Genomic DNA, 13,578 nt, shown 5'->3' on the forward strand with positions numbered 1-13,578 from the left:
GGCCAGATGTGGGGTGAGGTAGGTCCCAGTGGGAGCTCCTGACTGTTGGTCTGCGGTGGGGTGGGGAGACGAGGAATCAGCTTTCAGAGGACGGGACCTCTTCTCTCCCATTCAAGTGTTTTCATCGCAATCTCTGCGTGCCGGAACAAACGTACACAAATCAGACGGTAAGAGCTACAGGCAACTGAAGTGTTGGGAGCTCAGCTGCAATCGACTGGATTGGAAATGCCTGTGGACGTGGGCGACTCACCTCTTTGTTCTTCTGTGGTCAACGAAGCCCTGCCTTTCCCCTTCCCTTGTGCATTTCCGGCCTCAGCATTTGTCAGGCTCCCAAGCAGAGCTAGGTATTAAGTATCATGTCTGTACGGTGCTGGTTTGGGAGGCAGTTTTGTATGAAAATAAAATACCGATATTTATAAGCCAATAAACATGGAAATTTGCAGAAATAGATTTGCTTTCCTTGCGCGCTCCATCCCTGATCGTATCTGAGGACAGTTGGAGTGAGTGATTTGCAGAGCTGGGATCCATTAGCAAAGTTTACAGTGCTGTCCTAAGGAGAGTTACACCCTTTTAAGCCTGTTGATTTCAATAGATGTAGAAGGGTGTAACTCTGCTTAAGACAGCACTGTCAACATGTTATTTATTGGATGTGAGGGCAATCTGGCTGCGGCTGTAACTTTATTTATTCAATGTGTACCCCACCCTCAATTCCTGGGGGAAACTGAAGTGTCCCTCTCAAGGCTTGAATGAGACCCACGAATGTTTCCATCCCTGCCAGAAGATGTATCTGCTCCACCGCGGCTCTTCTGCAAGAGAGCATGACCCATACGTCGCTTCTCTAATGTGCCCGTCAAGCTCTTGGCACAAAGACAACCTTCGGCTCTGCCTCCTTCTCCAAACAGCTTTCTCCTCTCTCTAAATGCCACAGTGCTTCAGTCGGGCTTCAAGCCTTAATCGATTAGTTGAGCTGACGAATGAACTAAACTTTTAATTGCAGGTTTAAATTTTATCTCTGATCAATCCAAGGAGGTTAATTTGATAGCCCTGCGAGGGATCCTGAGGCCCAGGCTGTTCAAGGACCCCTTCCTATTTACTCTACTGTGACTTTCTCCTCCCTGCACTGGAGGAGATGAGAAGGAAGCTCATCTCCCACTATGAGGAGGAGGAGAAGGAGTTGGTTTTTATATGCTGACTTTCTCTACCACCTAAGGAAGAATCAAACCGGCTTACAATCACTTTCCCCTCCCCACAACAGACACCCTGTGAGGTAGGTGGGGGTGAGAGAGCTCTAAGAGAGCTGTGACTAGCCCAAGGTCACCCAGCTGGCTTCATGTGGAGGAGTGGGGAAACCAACCCAGTTCATCAGATTAGCGTCCGCCGCTCATGTGGAGGAGTGGAGAATCAAACCCAGTTCTCCACATCAGAGTCCACCGCTCCAAACCACCGCTTTTAACCACTACACCACGCTGGCTCTACCTGCCTAAAAGAAATTAACAGTGTGCCTTTCAGGGTGAAACTGAAATTTCTAGCCTTCCCCCAATAGGAACGGCCAAACAAGAGCATGAGGCACGGCTGAAGTGAGTCATCCTGACTCAGTGCATTGCTTGGGGACAGGGACCCCTATTCCGGAGCTGCCCCACAACAAGTGCAGCAGTGTCTGGGAATGGGGCCCCACACACCCCACTCTCCAATGTGGGCTTTGCAGCACACTAATGCATTGCTGTATGTGGAGAGTGAATTGACTTAATTGGTTAATAACCAGATAATTGATCAATTTGGAACGCTTTAATCGGTCGACAGCCCAGGTGATTAGATTTTGATGCCTTCCTTTGCAGTCTGCTTCTCTCTCCCTGCTGTTCTTATCTGGAGGAAAGCAGCTCTCTGTGCCTTGAAGAAGGATTGGAATGAAGGAGCTGCTACCTCCTGATCTGAAGCATCACTCTTAGGTTGCCCAGGAAGAAGCTAGATATTGAAAAACACAGCTGCGGGCATCTCTTGGGGTACAGACGAGCATGGTGGGTTGCCTGACTAGTTGGGTACCCACTAAGGTACCTAACTGGATTTTGCTTTACCCAGTTTCAGCCTGCATTTAACCATTCATTGCTTTCACATCTGAGCACTGTGGAATCTAATTTTATATTCTTTGCTCGACTCTCAAATACAGGTCCTCCTTAACTTCGCTCATCCCTGAAGCAACCTGCAATATCCTTTCCCGAGGTACCTGCTGAAATTCTGGAGATTATACATCCTAGGCAAGAAAGGAGACTTATGCACCACTGCAGATTTTACTCTCTTGAAGCAATAAAGAAGAGCAGGAAATGTGTGTCGGAAGTGGAGTCAGACAGATGCACCGAAATATCACAACCCCAGCATGGCCTAACTTGTCCCGATGGCAGCCGTTTCCTGGATGTCAAATCCCTCTTTTGCCCCCTCTTGTTTTCTTGTTTAGAAACAAGCCAGCCAGTTGCCAGTTTATTTTACAAACACACACACACACACATTTCTTTAAGCAACAAGAACGAGTCAAAATGCAATGCATGAAGGGTTTGTACTGGAATCATGGTGTTGGAAGAGACCACCAGGGTCATCTAGTCCAACTCACTGCACAACGCAGGAAATTCACAACTACCTCCTCCCCCGCACCCCCAGTGATCCCTTCTCCATGCCCAGAAGATGGCCAAGATGCCCTCCCTCTCATGATCTGCCTAAGGTCATAGAATCAGCATTGCTGAGAGATGGCCATCAGGCCTCTGCTTAAAAACCTCCAGGAAAGGACAGCCCACCACCTCCCGAGGAAGCCTGTTCCACTGAGGAACCTCTCTAACTGTTAAAGGCTGCATCTGATCTGTATCTCATAGGCAAAGGGGCCTAGAGGAGAATTATAGTAGGAAGTGGATGATGGCGGCAGCAGCTCAGAGTGTGGTCTGGCTGGTTGGTGTCTTAGTGGCCAAGCTTTTCCCAAGCTCTGCCACAACGGGCCCATGGAGAGGCGGTGGATTGCTCTGTGCCTTGTCAGAGCCATCAGACCCCAAAGTTTCATGGAGCTCCTCTTAGCTCTCCCTCTCTCTGGAGCACTCTTTATATCTTGAACACATCAAGCTACCTTATACTGAACTAGACCATCATTCCATCAAGTCCCGTATTGCCTACTCAGATTGGCAATGGCTCTCCAGGGTATCATGTAGAGGTCTTTCACATCACTTGGTACCTGATGTTTTTAACTGGAGACGCTGCCGTGGATTGAACCTTGGACCTTCTGCATACCAAGCAGATACTCTACCACTGAGTCACAGCCCCTCCCCAAGATGAACATCTGAAGCTGCCTTACACTGAATCAGAGCCTTGATCCAGCAAGGTCAGTATTGTCCACTCAGACTGGCAGCAGCTCTCCAGGTTCACAGGTAGTGGTCTTTCACATCACTCACATTCTGGAGATCCCAGGGATTGAACCTGAGACCTTCTGCATGCCAAGCAGAGACTCTTTCCCTGAGCCACAGCCCCTCCCAAGCCATAGTCCCCTCCCCGGAGAAGCCAGAGCTTCTTTGTTAGGCAGGCATGTTGCACCTGTGAGGGAGCCCCTCCTTCCAGGAACCAGGACACCCTGACCTGCCAATCCCCGGGACTCTAAATGGACGACTCCTGACTGTGTCATACACTGAAGCCAGTTTGCAGCCCCATCATTGTGGGAGCCAACATCTCCCTCCCTCTGTCCCAAATCTGTCACCACCTGATAACTAACTTTTCTGGAGAACTTACCTTTTGCATCATGTCCTGGGGGTTGAAGGTGGTGCCTCGAGAGGGAAGAGAGTTAAAGGACAGCCGGACGCCTCGTTCTCCCCAGCTCTCCCTTCTGCCTTGCTACAGTGGAGTGATTTCCTCTTCTGCCTCTTCTCCCACGGTTGCTACAGCCTCCGTCTCTCGCCCTTCTGTAGAGCCGGTGCCGGTTTTTGCTCACAGATATACGGGGAGTCCTCATCAGCTGATGTAGCTCCAGTTTGCCAGGCTAACCTATGAGAGGAGAGACCCGTCCTCACTGCCTCCCAGAAAGAAATTTTAATCAGAATTGTTTGTTGTGCAGGGAAGCAAACTGGGAGGGGGACAAATAAATAAAAAATAGCAGTGTTCTGCCTGTCATTTTTAAATGCATGTATTGTTGGTTCAAGTAGGGGATATTTTGACAGCTGTAACTTTGCTTGCATCCAAGAGAATACATTGGAAACCGGGGGGAGCATTTGCATTCCAGTCCCAAAGTGCCGATTCTTGGAGGGGCTGCCAAGTCCTGGCGTGTGATGTGTCTCCAGGCCTCGATGGGACCATCAGTTGTCCTTAAAAGACTCTTTTGGGGTTCAGTTTCAACCTGTGTGCAGTGCTGGCAGGTGACACAGGAACAACTTGCCCCTCAGGAGGTCTGGGTTCAGTTCCTTGCCCTGTCACAGACTGAGGGACCGTGGACAAGTCATCTCAGGTTTTCAAAAGATCGTCTCGGTTTCAGATAACATTCAGTAAGACAGATGCCATTTCTGGTTTTGCAGATCCCAAGCACAAAAATATCAGCCCAGTTTCCCCCGGCTTTCCTTCTTGTCAGTCCTTTGCCATCTTAATATCAGCTTCTGGCTTATTCGTGGGATCACACAAAGGTCAGGGTGCAGGGCTGGGACCTGGATGCAAATGCCCACTTCTCCATGAAGCTTGCTGAGCAATAACCTTTGGCCAGTCTCTCTCATCCTTCCTACCTCACAGGGTTTCTGCCTGAAGTGGGGTGGAGGAACCAGGTACATTACTCTGACCTGGTTTGTGGGAGGGTGTGATTAAATATACTAGGTAGATCAAATAGAGGGTAGCAGCCACGCTGGAGGTTGTAGGTGTTTTTAACACCTTTTAAAGTATATTAAATATCAATATACAAATAACATCCATTTCCTTTCTTCCTTGCTGTGGTACCACAAGTGTGTGTGTTAAGTGCCGTCAAGTCGCTTCCGACTCATGGCGACCCTATGAATGAAAGTCCTCCAAAATGTCCTATCTTTGACACCCTTGCTCAGATCTTGCAAATTGAAGGCTGTGGCTTCCTTTATTGAGTCAATCCATCTCTTGTTGGGTCTTCCTCTTTTCCTGCTGCCCTCAACTTTTCCTATCATGACGATCTTTTCCAGTGACTCTTGTCGTCTCATGACGTGACCAAAATACGACAGCCTCAAGAGTCGAGCCTATTTGATGGACGGAGAAGGTGTAAGTGCTGCTATCCGCCACATCGGTGCTGAAATCAAGAGTTCTTCTATGCCAGGTTCTCACAACTGTTGTCAAGTTGTGCCAAAGGATGCTACTGACTACTGCCCCTGCCCCCTTTGCAAAGCTGAAACTCACCTGTGTGCTTCCCAACCAACATGTGTGGATGTCTGCCTGGTCCCACATCCACCCCCTTTGGCCTCTCCCCATGAGCCACTGTCCCAGAGGCAAGACTGCAGCTCTCTGAAGGGGGAATGAAGCATTTGCCCTACAAGTCCCACTCTTAACAGGCATGCAAGCCTATGCAAAGTGGTAGGCCTGTCCACCCCTTCCCTGAACTGTCCCTCTGCAATGCTTCTGCCAGGAGAGTCAACACACGACCGTTCCTGGGGCTTAACTGGCAAGCCTGGCCTCTAATCCCAGGTTTTGTGCAGAATCATTTAAGGCGTAAGGAGTGATTCTGAATTCCAGGCACTGGCCAAAAGAGTCAAAAAGACTTGGCTGCTATTCTGGGTAGTGGTGCCAGCTCAGAGGTTCTAAGCCAACTGTACTTCCAGAGATTGGAAGGGAAGATGTCAGTGGGTTAAAGTGACAACAGCATGGATCTGTGATCAGCTGCTTTGGGTCTGTGATCATGCCTCTTTCTCCCTCTGTCTCCATGTAAAGGTTTACAATGAATGTAGTTCTGTCCTTAAACCAGGAAGCTGGAACAGTTGTTTTAGACTCCACGCATCCAGTTAAGCTTTGCAGAGATGCTTTTGTGAAGGCCCTGGAACATGTCAGAATGGATTTCCTCTCTCTGCAACAGAAATTAGTTAGGCAATGGAATCCCTACTTATCTCCAGGGGCTACGTTGAACAGGTTTCCCATTCCAGAGGCCTGGCATTCCTCTTGGGATGGGATGGTTTTGTTTTGAAATGTCCTAGCAAGGCCTTGAGATGACCCTGGCAAGTTGGAAGTGGGAGCTCCCTCTGTCCTCAGCCCTGGAAATGCTTTGCTAATGGCTGGCTTCTTGGAAACAGCAGCAGCTTCTTTCTCTGTAGGGAATACACAGACCCAACCATTGAGAGCCAGTGTGGTGAAGTGGATAAGAGCTGTGGTTTGGAGTGGTGGACTCTAATCTGGAGAACCGGGTTTGATTCCCCACTCCTCCACATGAGCTGCGGACACTAATCTGGTGAACCGGGTTGGTTTCCCCACTCCTCCACATGAAGCCAGCTGGGTGACCTTAGGCTAGTCACAACTCTCTTAGAGCTCTCTCAGCCCCACCTACCTCACAGGGTGTCTGTTGTGGGGAGAGGAAGGGAAGGTGATTGTAAGCCGGTTTGATATTTCCTTAAGAGGTAAAGAAAATTGGCATATAAAAACAAACTCTTCTTCTTCTTCCTAGGACTGAACCAATGGGGCAGCCCCTGCCTTTGTTGACCTCCTGAGACCCACGGACTTTTGCCCATGTTGCTAGAAGCAGACAAACAGGCAACTGCAGGCCTGTTGTTCTTGGAAAACAGCATCCACAAATGTATAGGCTAGGGGAGACCTCTTTTTGAGCCATCTGGGTTTAAGAGCATGCAAGCTTATGGGTTGCACAGGACTCTTTGGGGGGCAGAATGGAAAGTTGTGTTTGACTAAGAATGCTGTGATACAAAGAGTAAGGTTTTTGGCATGGCTTAGAGGTGGCCTAAAACATATGTTGCATTTTTCATGACTGTTATCTCATGTAGTTATTGGTGTTGGTGAAAACACTCAGGAATGTGAGTGTGTGTTTAAGGGGAGAATCTCAGACTTTGCTGTATCCATCCTTGAAAAGTGGGTGAAAAGTGCTGCCCTGGCCCCTGTGTCTCATTCCGTGCTAACCAAGCCGTATTTTAATCCACAAACTGCTAATGTATAATGGAGGGGTTGCTGCGATGTTCGTTTTTGCTTCTCCTGATGAACTGAGCAAGTGGGGTCTGCAGCTAATTCTCAGCAGGCTGTCTTTGATTTGCGGTGAACTCATTCCGTTTGAAGATTCTGCCTCCCTCCAAAAGCAAAAATGGAGTCCTTTGGAACCTCAAGGAAGAAGGTTTTGTGGGCTTGGAGCCTGCTTCATCAGATGCATGAAGTGAAACCCTGGTCGGTGGAACCCTACATCCAGGAGAAGAGAATGGGGCGAGGGGGTGGGGAGAGACTATGACATGCAGATTGTGAGATTTCTAGGCAAGACTCAGAAGCACCAAGGAGAAATGATGCTCCAGGCTTTGTGATATTTTGATGCGCCCTAATAAAGAGGTGCACCATGACTTCTGGTTTTGGAATTTTGTCTGAAGACTGACATGGCTCCTTGTGACCCTTGGTCTATGGGGAAATTCCACATTTAGCTGTCACAGAGCATGATGCATTTCTCTTTGATGCTTGCTCTGCAGCTAACTGCTGCCTTTCATATTCATCAAAGGGCAGAACGCCATCCCCCCCCCCGCCTTGTCCTAGCAACTTAGCACAACTCAAAAACCTCTTTTGCACCCTCTCTGACTAAACCCATCCAGTTACTGCTACCGTCCCAAGCATGCTTGCCTGGGAGTAAGTCTTGTTTAATTCCGTGGGACTTCTGAGCTGTTAGTCTGCAACATGCCTTGTTTTCCATCTTCAGGTTATAACTGTGGGCTTTAAAACAAATACAAAACACACAGTCTGATGAAGAGTGCTATGGGGCTGGAAAGCTTGCACAGTGTTCTGACATATTCTGCTTGGTCTTAATAAAAGGTCTGCCCCCCTTTTTTTGGAATTGGTCTGCAGACCAACAGGAGTACTTGTGACCTTTGTCTAAAATAAGAACACCAGTGACCTTTTGTATTGGCTGTAGTTGCTGGTAATGAATTTACTTGGTTAAGACAAGCAAGGGAGCAGCTACCATGGCTGAAGAAGCTCTGTTGAAACAGTCCAGTCTGCTAGTCTTCATGGGGTCGCAAGACACTGTCGTGTGTGGCTGCAACAGGCCTACAAGCCAGGCCTGCTGGAATTTGCCAGACTGTACTTCCCACTTGAGTCATGGAAAGCTCAGGCTGAGGGGCCAAGTGCAAGAGAGCTGTCCTTTTTCTGCGAATTCTTTACTGGTAAATCTGGCATGGGCACGGTGTGTGGGTGGTAGAGCTCTCAGTCGCTTTGCGTGAGCGATGAAGATGCTGTGAGTGTGTAGATTAATGCCCAGCCAGTAGCCAGTCAGAAGGCAAAGCATCACTTAGAAGCAGTTGGTTCCATTTCCGTAGGTGGCAGGCTGCTTTATCACCCTCGTGAAGCAGCGGAGTAAACACTTGTATGGATACGTAGCTATGGATATAGATAGATAGATACACCCAAACACTTAAATGATGAGTGACGGCAGAAGACGGACCAAATTAAACCAGCACGTTCTAAAAATAACAGACCCCCTCCCTTTTAAAAAAAAAATCCTGCCTGTGAAAAGCTTTAAGGCTTACAAAGCATCAGGGATATAAAATGAGAGCCAGTGCATTGTGGGTAGAGTGTCAGAGTAAAGTATGGGAGATCCAGGTTTGAATCCCCACGCTGCCATGGCAGCTTGGCTGGGCGACCACTCTCAGCCTACCTACCTCACAGGGTTGTTGTGAGGACAAAATGGAGGAGAAGAGAACAAGGTGAGCTGCTTGGAGCCCCCCACTGTGGAGAGGTGGGCTGTAAATATAGTAAATGCATCTACAGTGCTTGAGCTTTGAACCAGTAACCTCCTGGAACATGGCCCCTTTTCTCTGTTGCTATGAAATTGAGAGTGCATGGCATTACAATTGCAGTAGAAACCTCAGCAGAGTCACATTATCCTTAGAAGGGGGTAACTCTACTTATGACTGCACAGTTAAACTCCCCCAAACTCCTCTACCCTACACCCACCTTTGTGCACAGCAGTAGGAAGCTAAAAGGTGGCTTTCCCCCCCTCATACTCAGTACATATGAAATAGTAATCTCCGTGTTACTGATTGTAATACTTGCTCAAGGAAGAATCGTCTGAAGGAAAACAGTGTCTGCTCACCCCCTAAGGAGCCAACATTCCCCAGTTGGATGTAGTTTCACAGGAGAAGCATACATTTCCAGGGTCCTTAAAAGGGGGACCCTGTGTGACCTCACTTTTTCCCAGAATATTGTTCTGTCACTTTGCATGCATGATCTCCCCCCTCCCCACCCCAATTATTCACTGGCATACTGGCATATGAAAACTGATTTTGATCATTGCTGGGTTTGAGCTCCCCCTCGTGTTGGATTTAACAACAGCAAGTATTAAGTGGCTCTCCAGTTAAAAGTGGGGTGTCTGAACAGCTGAACATATTGGAGGGCAGCGTTCCAGAACCAGGATGCCATCGTAGAAGAGGGGATGTCCCTTTGGCCAGTCTCCAAAGGTGGAGCCATTCTCAGTGGGGCCTCAAGAAATGGGCAGGTTTGCATCACAGAGGTACTGTGGAGAGCCGGCGTGGTATAGAGGTTAAGAGCGGTGGTTTGGAGCGGTGGACTCTAATCTGGAGAACCGGGTTTGATTCCCCACGCCTCCTCCACATGAGCAGCGGAGGCTAATCTGGTGAACCGGGTTGGTTTCCCCACTCCTCCACATAAAGCCAGCTGGGTGACCTTAGGCTAGTCACAACTCTCTTAGAGCTCTCTCAGCCCCACCTACCTCACAGGATGTTTGTTGTGGGGAGGGGAGGGGAAAGTGATTGTAAGCTGGTTTGATTCTTCCTTAGATGGTAGAAAAAGTCAGCATATGAAAACTCTTCTTCTGTTAGGTCTTTGCCCACAGATGGGGGTTCAGGCCTCCTCTATGACAAATAGGGCCTTTGCCCAGCTTTGATTGGTGAACTAGTTACAGCCTCCCTTTGCTCTCATCACATCCAGATGGGACTACTGCAATACACTCTATGTGGGGCAGCCCTTGAAGACTGTTTGGAAGCTTCAGTTAATGCAGAACCCAGCAGTAAGATTGATGACTGCAGTAAGCTGAATCTTCCCAGTTCTGAAAGAGCTAGTCTGTCTGCTGGTTCCCTCCTGGCCACAATTCAAAGCCCTGGTCTTTACCTTTAAAGTCCCAAAGGGCCTGAGACTAGGGTACCAAAAGCACTGCTTGCTCTCATATGGGCTGCCCATTTTAATTCACCTAGGGCAAAAACACCTCGAGGCAGGCTAGCTCACCTATTGCAGGGCATTTTTTGGAAGATACCTGCTGAAGCCGTCCTGCTTAGTAGGTCTAGGTCTGGTCCATGCCCAGGTGGGAAACCACTTGAGAACCTCAGGGGAAGATATTAAATGATTGGCTGGACTTGGAAAACATGCTCTTGGGATCTGCCTGGTTTGCTGGACTGTGTCATAACAGAAATCTAAACCTGGTGCTGAATATAGACAAATACATTGCCAAAATACCTGATTGTACTGTGTTCTCCAGACCTGCAGAATTTAATTTCTTTAAAAAGATGTTCCTGAGACACAATTCCTTCCCCCTTCAGCCAGCGGCATATGAGTGGTTTGTAGAAAAGACTCATCAGTGACCAGGGATGACACCTTTTGAAATTGAACTTGTTCCCAGGTCTTTAAAGCAAGTAGAAAAACCACCAGGTATCAGCCTACACCTATGGGTGGCATATATGGATTTACTGAAACAATTGCCATTCTTAGTGCATCTTAGAACATATTATTTTCTTCAGGCTACGTAGCTCATAGAAATCAGCAACACCATGTATGCTTTTCCTTGGCAAATCTGGGACTTTGTATATCTCACAATTTCTTGCAATTTACTGCTTTAGGCTGCTCCCCTCATGTTGCTAGAAGACCAACAGGTGCAGCTTTTCTTGACTTGCAGTTATGGAGAAGCTTCATCTCCTGGATTTCTGCCTGTTGCAAGGCTTTCAAAAGCACAAGTCATACCTAGGGGGGAAAAATAGACTTAGAGGGTGGAAAGTGGATAGAAAGAACTTTTTTTTCTCCCATACTAGAACTTGGACTAGGGTTGCCAGGTGCCTCTTTGCCACCGATGGGAAGTTTTTTGGGCAGAGCCTGAGGCGGGCTGGGTTTGGGGAGGGGAAGGACTTCAATGCCATAGAGTCCGATTGCTAAAGCGGCCATTTTCTCCAGGTGAACTGATCTCTGTCGCCTGGAGATGAGTTGTAATAGCAGATCTCCAGCTACCATCTAGAGGTTTGTGTTCTAGCAAAAACAGCCTATTATAATCTTAATCAAGTTACAATATCAAAGTTACAAGTTTTGTGGTTACTACCCTCCTGGATGAACCTGAGGGGGGATTCCAGTTCCCAACCTCCAGGGCTGGCCTGGAGGAAAAATTATCTGTTGCCACCCTCCAGGAATTGCCTGGAGAAGAGTGTTTGCCAATCTCAAGGGCTTTCCTGGACTGAAATTCTGTGGCTGCCAAACTCCAGGGCTTGTGTTCTAGCAAAAACAACCTATTATAATCTTACCAAGTTTTCATATCAACGTTGCACATTTAATGGTGATATTCCTATACTATATATTCTTACTATAACTATAATGCTAGACATAAACCAACTTAATACTATACATACACAATCTCCCACCTACATGTAATACAAATACCATACAGTAGATCAGTCATCATACACAATCTCAAGGTCAGAGGCTACAGTCTCCATATGTAACAAGTAAAGTCCATGAACCATATCACTATTACTTCTTAAGGTAAGTATCCATATCTATTGTTGTTTTTTCCAGACATGTCCATGTGTGAAGTTCTTTTCTTTTCTTTACAGGTTACTGGTTGGTTGTTCCTGTTTCAAAGATTTCTTCCTCAGAAGGTGCACATGGATTCTTATTGTAAGCTCGAGTTCGTCCAGGAGGGTTAGTAACCACAGAACTTGTAACTTTGATATTGTAACTTGATTAAGATTATAATAGGTTGTTTTTGCTAGAACACTATCATTCTAACAACCTCGGTTCTTTTCTTTCTTTCTTTCTTTTTTTTTTTGAGGTGATTACCATCTGGAGGTTGGCAGCCCTAACTCGGACAGGGGTAGCCAATGAAGTTGATGGGCAAGAGAGTCAGGACAGATAAAAGGAAACACCTCCAGGGGATGTAGTGATGGTCACAAGTTCAGACGGCTTCAAAGGGGGGTTACGGTAGTGAACCTCCACGTTCAGCAGTCCTGTTGTCGGTCCTCCAGCAGAACTGCCTGACCACTGTGTGAGACAGGATGCTGGACGAACAGGACCCTCATTGGCTTGATCCTGCAGGGCTCTTCTGATGTTCTTATGCGGTGTTTGAGTCTGGCGATACATTTTTATATCTGTTAAATAATGTTACTTACACCTCTGTGTGCTGAGCCAACCTGCCTTTAAAAATTATTTTTGCGTTTTTTGTTTTTGCATGGTCTCATTTTAATGCACATTGATTAGGGGTCGCTGGGGGTGTGGGGAGGGGAGGTAGTTGTGAATTTCCTGCATTGTGCAGGAGGTTGGACTAGATGACCCTGGTGGTCCCTTCCAATTCTAGGATTCTATGTCTGTTAGGACATGTTTTTAATCACCACATTTATTAATCATTTGTTTATCATTGTTGTTATGGAACAACAGGCGGTTTCCAACAGGCGCGCGACTTCTCATCCCTCCTCATTTGCCCTTGTACAAATCTATGGAGACCACACTTGGAATACTGTGTACAGTTCTGGTCACCACACCTAAAAAAGGATATTACAGAGCTTGAGAAGGTGCAGAAAAGAGCAACCAAAATGATTAAGGGACTAGACCAACTGTCCTATGGGGATAATTCACAGTGGGTAGCCGTGTTAGTCTGTCTGCAGTAGTAGAAAAGAGCAAGAGTCCAGTAGCACCTTAAAGACTAACAAAAATATTTTCTGGCAGGGTATGAGCTTTCGTGAGCCACAGCTCACTTCTTCAGATACAGCTAGAATGTGAATGCATCTGTCTTTAAGTAGAGGAGAGTGAATTCAGACAAGCATTAGTATGTAAATGTTAACAGTATGTAAATGTGAATAGCAGGCATGATGGGATTAGGTGTGGTATGCAGAAGAGTCTGTGATGTCCAGGGGAGAGATGGGTGTGGAGAAATCAGCATTGGTAATGGGCCATGAATGCAAGGTCTTTATTCAGCCCAGGTAAATGCATTGTCTTTAGTTTGAATATCAACTGTAATTCAGCAGTTTCTCTTTCCAGTCTCCCTTTGGAATCCCTTTGTAAGAGAACTGCTACTCTTAAATCTGCAACAGAATGTCCTGGAAGGTTGAAATTAAAACTTCTCACCCATGATGATAAACTACTGAACAGGAACATGGACTCTGGCACCAAGGCCTGCAACAAACCAAGGTGCCAACTTTGCCCTCATATAGATTCTAG

This window comes from Euleptes europaea, chromosome 17, assembly GCF_029931775.1.
Source record: "Euleptes europaea isolate rEulEur1 chromosome 17, rEulEur1.hap1, whole genome shotgun sequence".
In the NCBI taxonomy this organism is placed as follows: Eukaryota; Metazoa; Chordata; class Lepidosauria; order Squamata; family Sphaerodactylidae; genus Euleptes; species Euleptes europaea.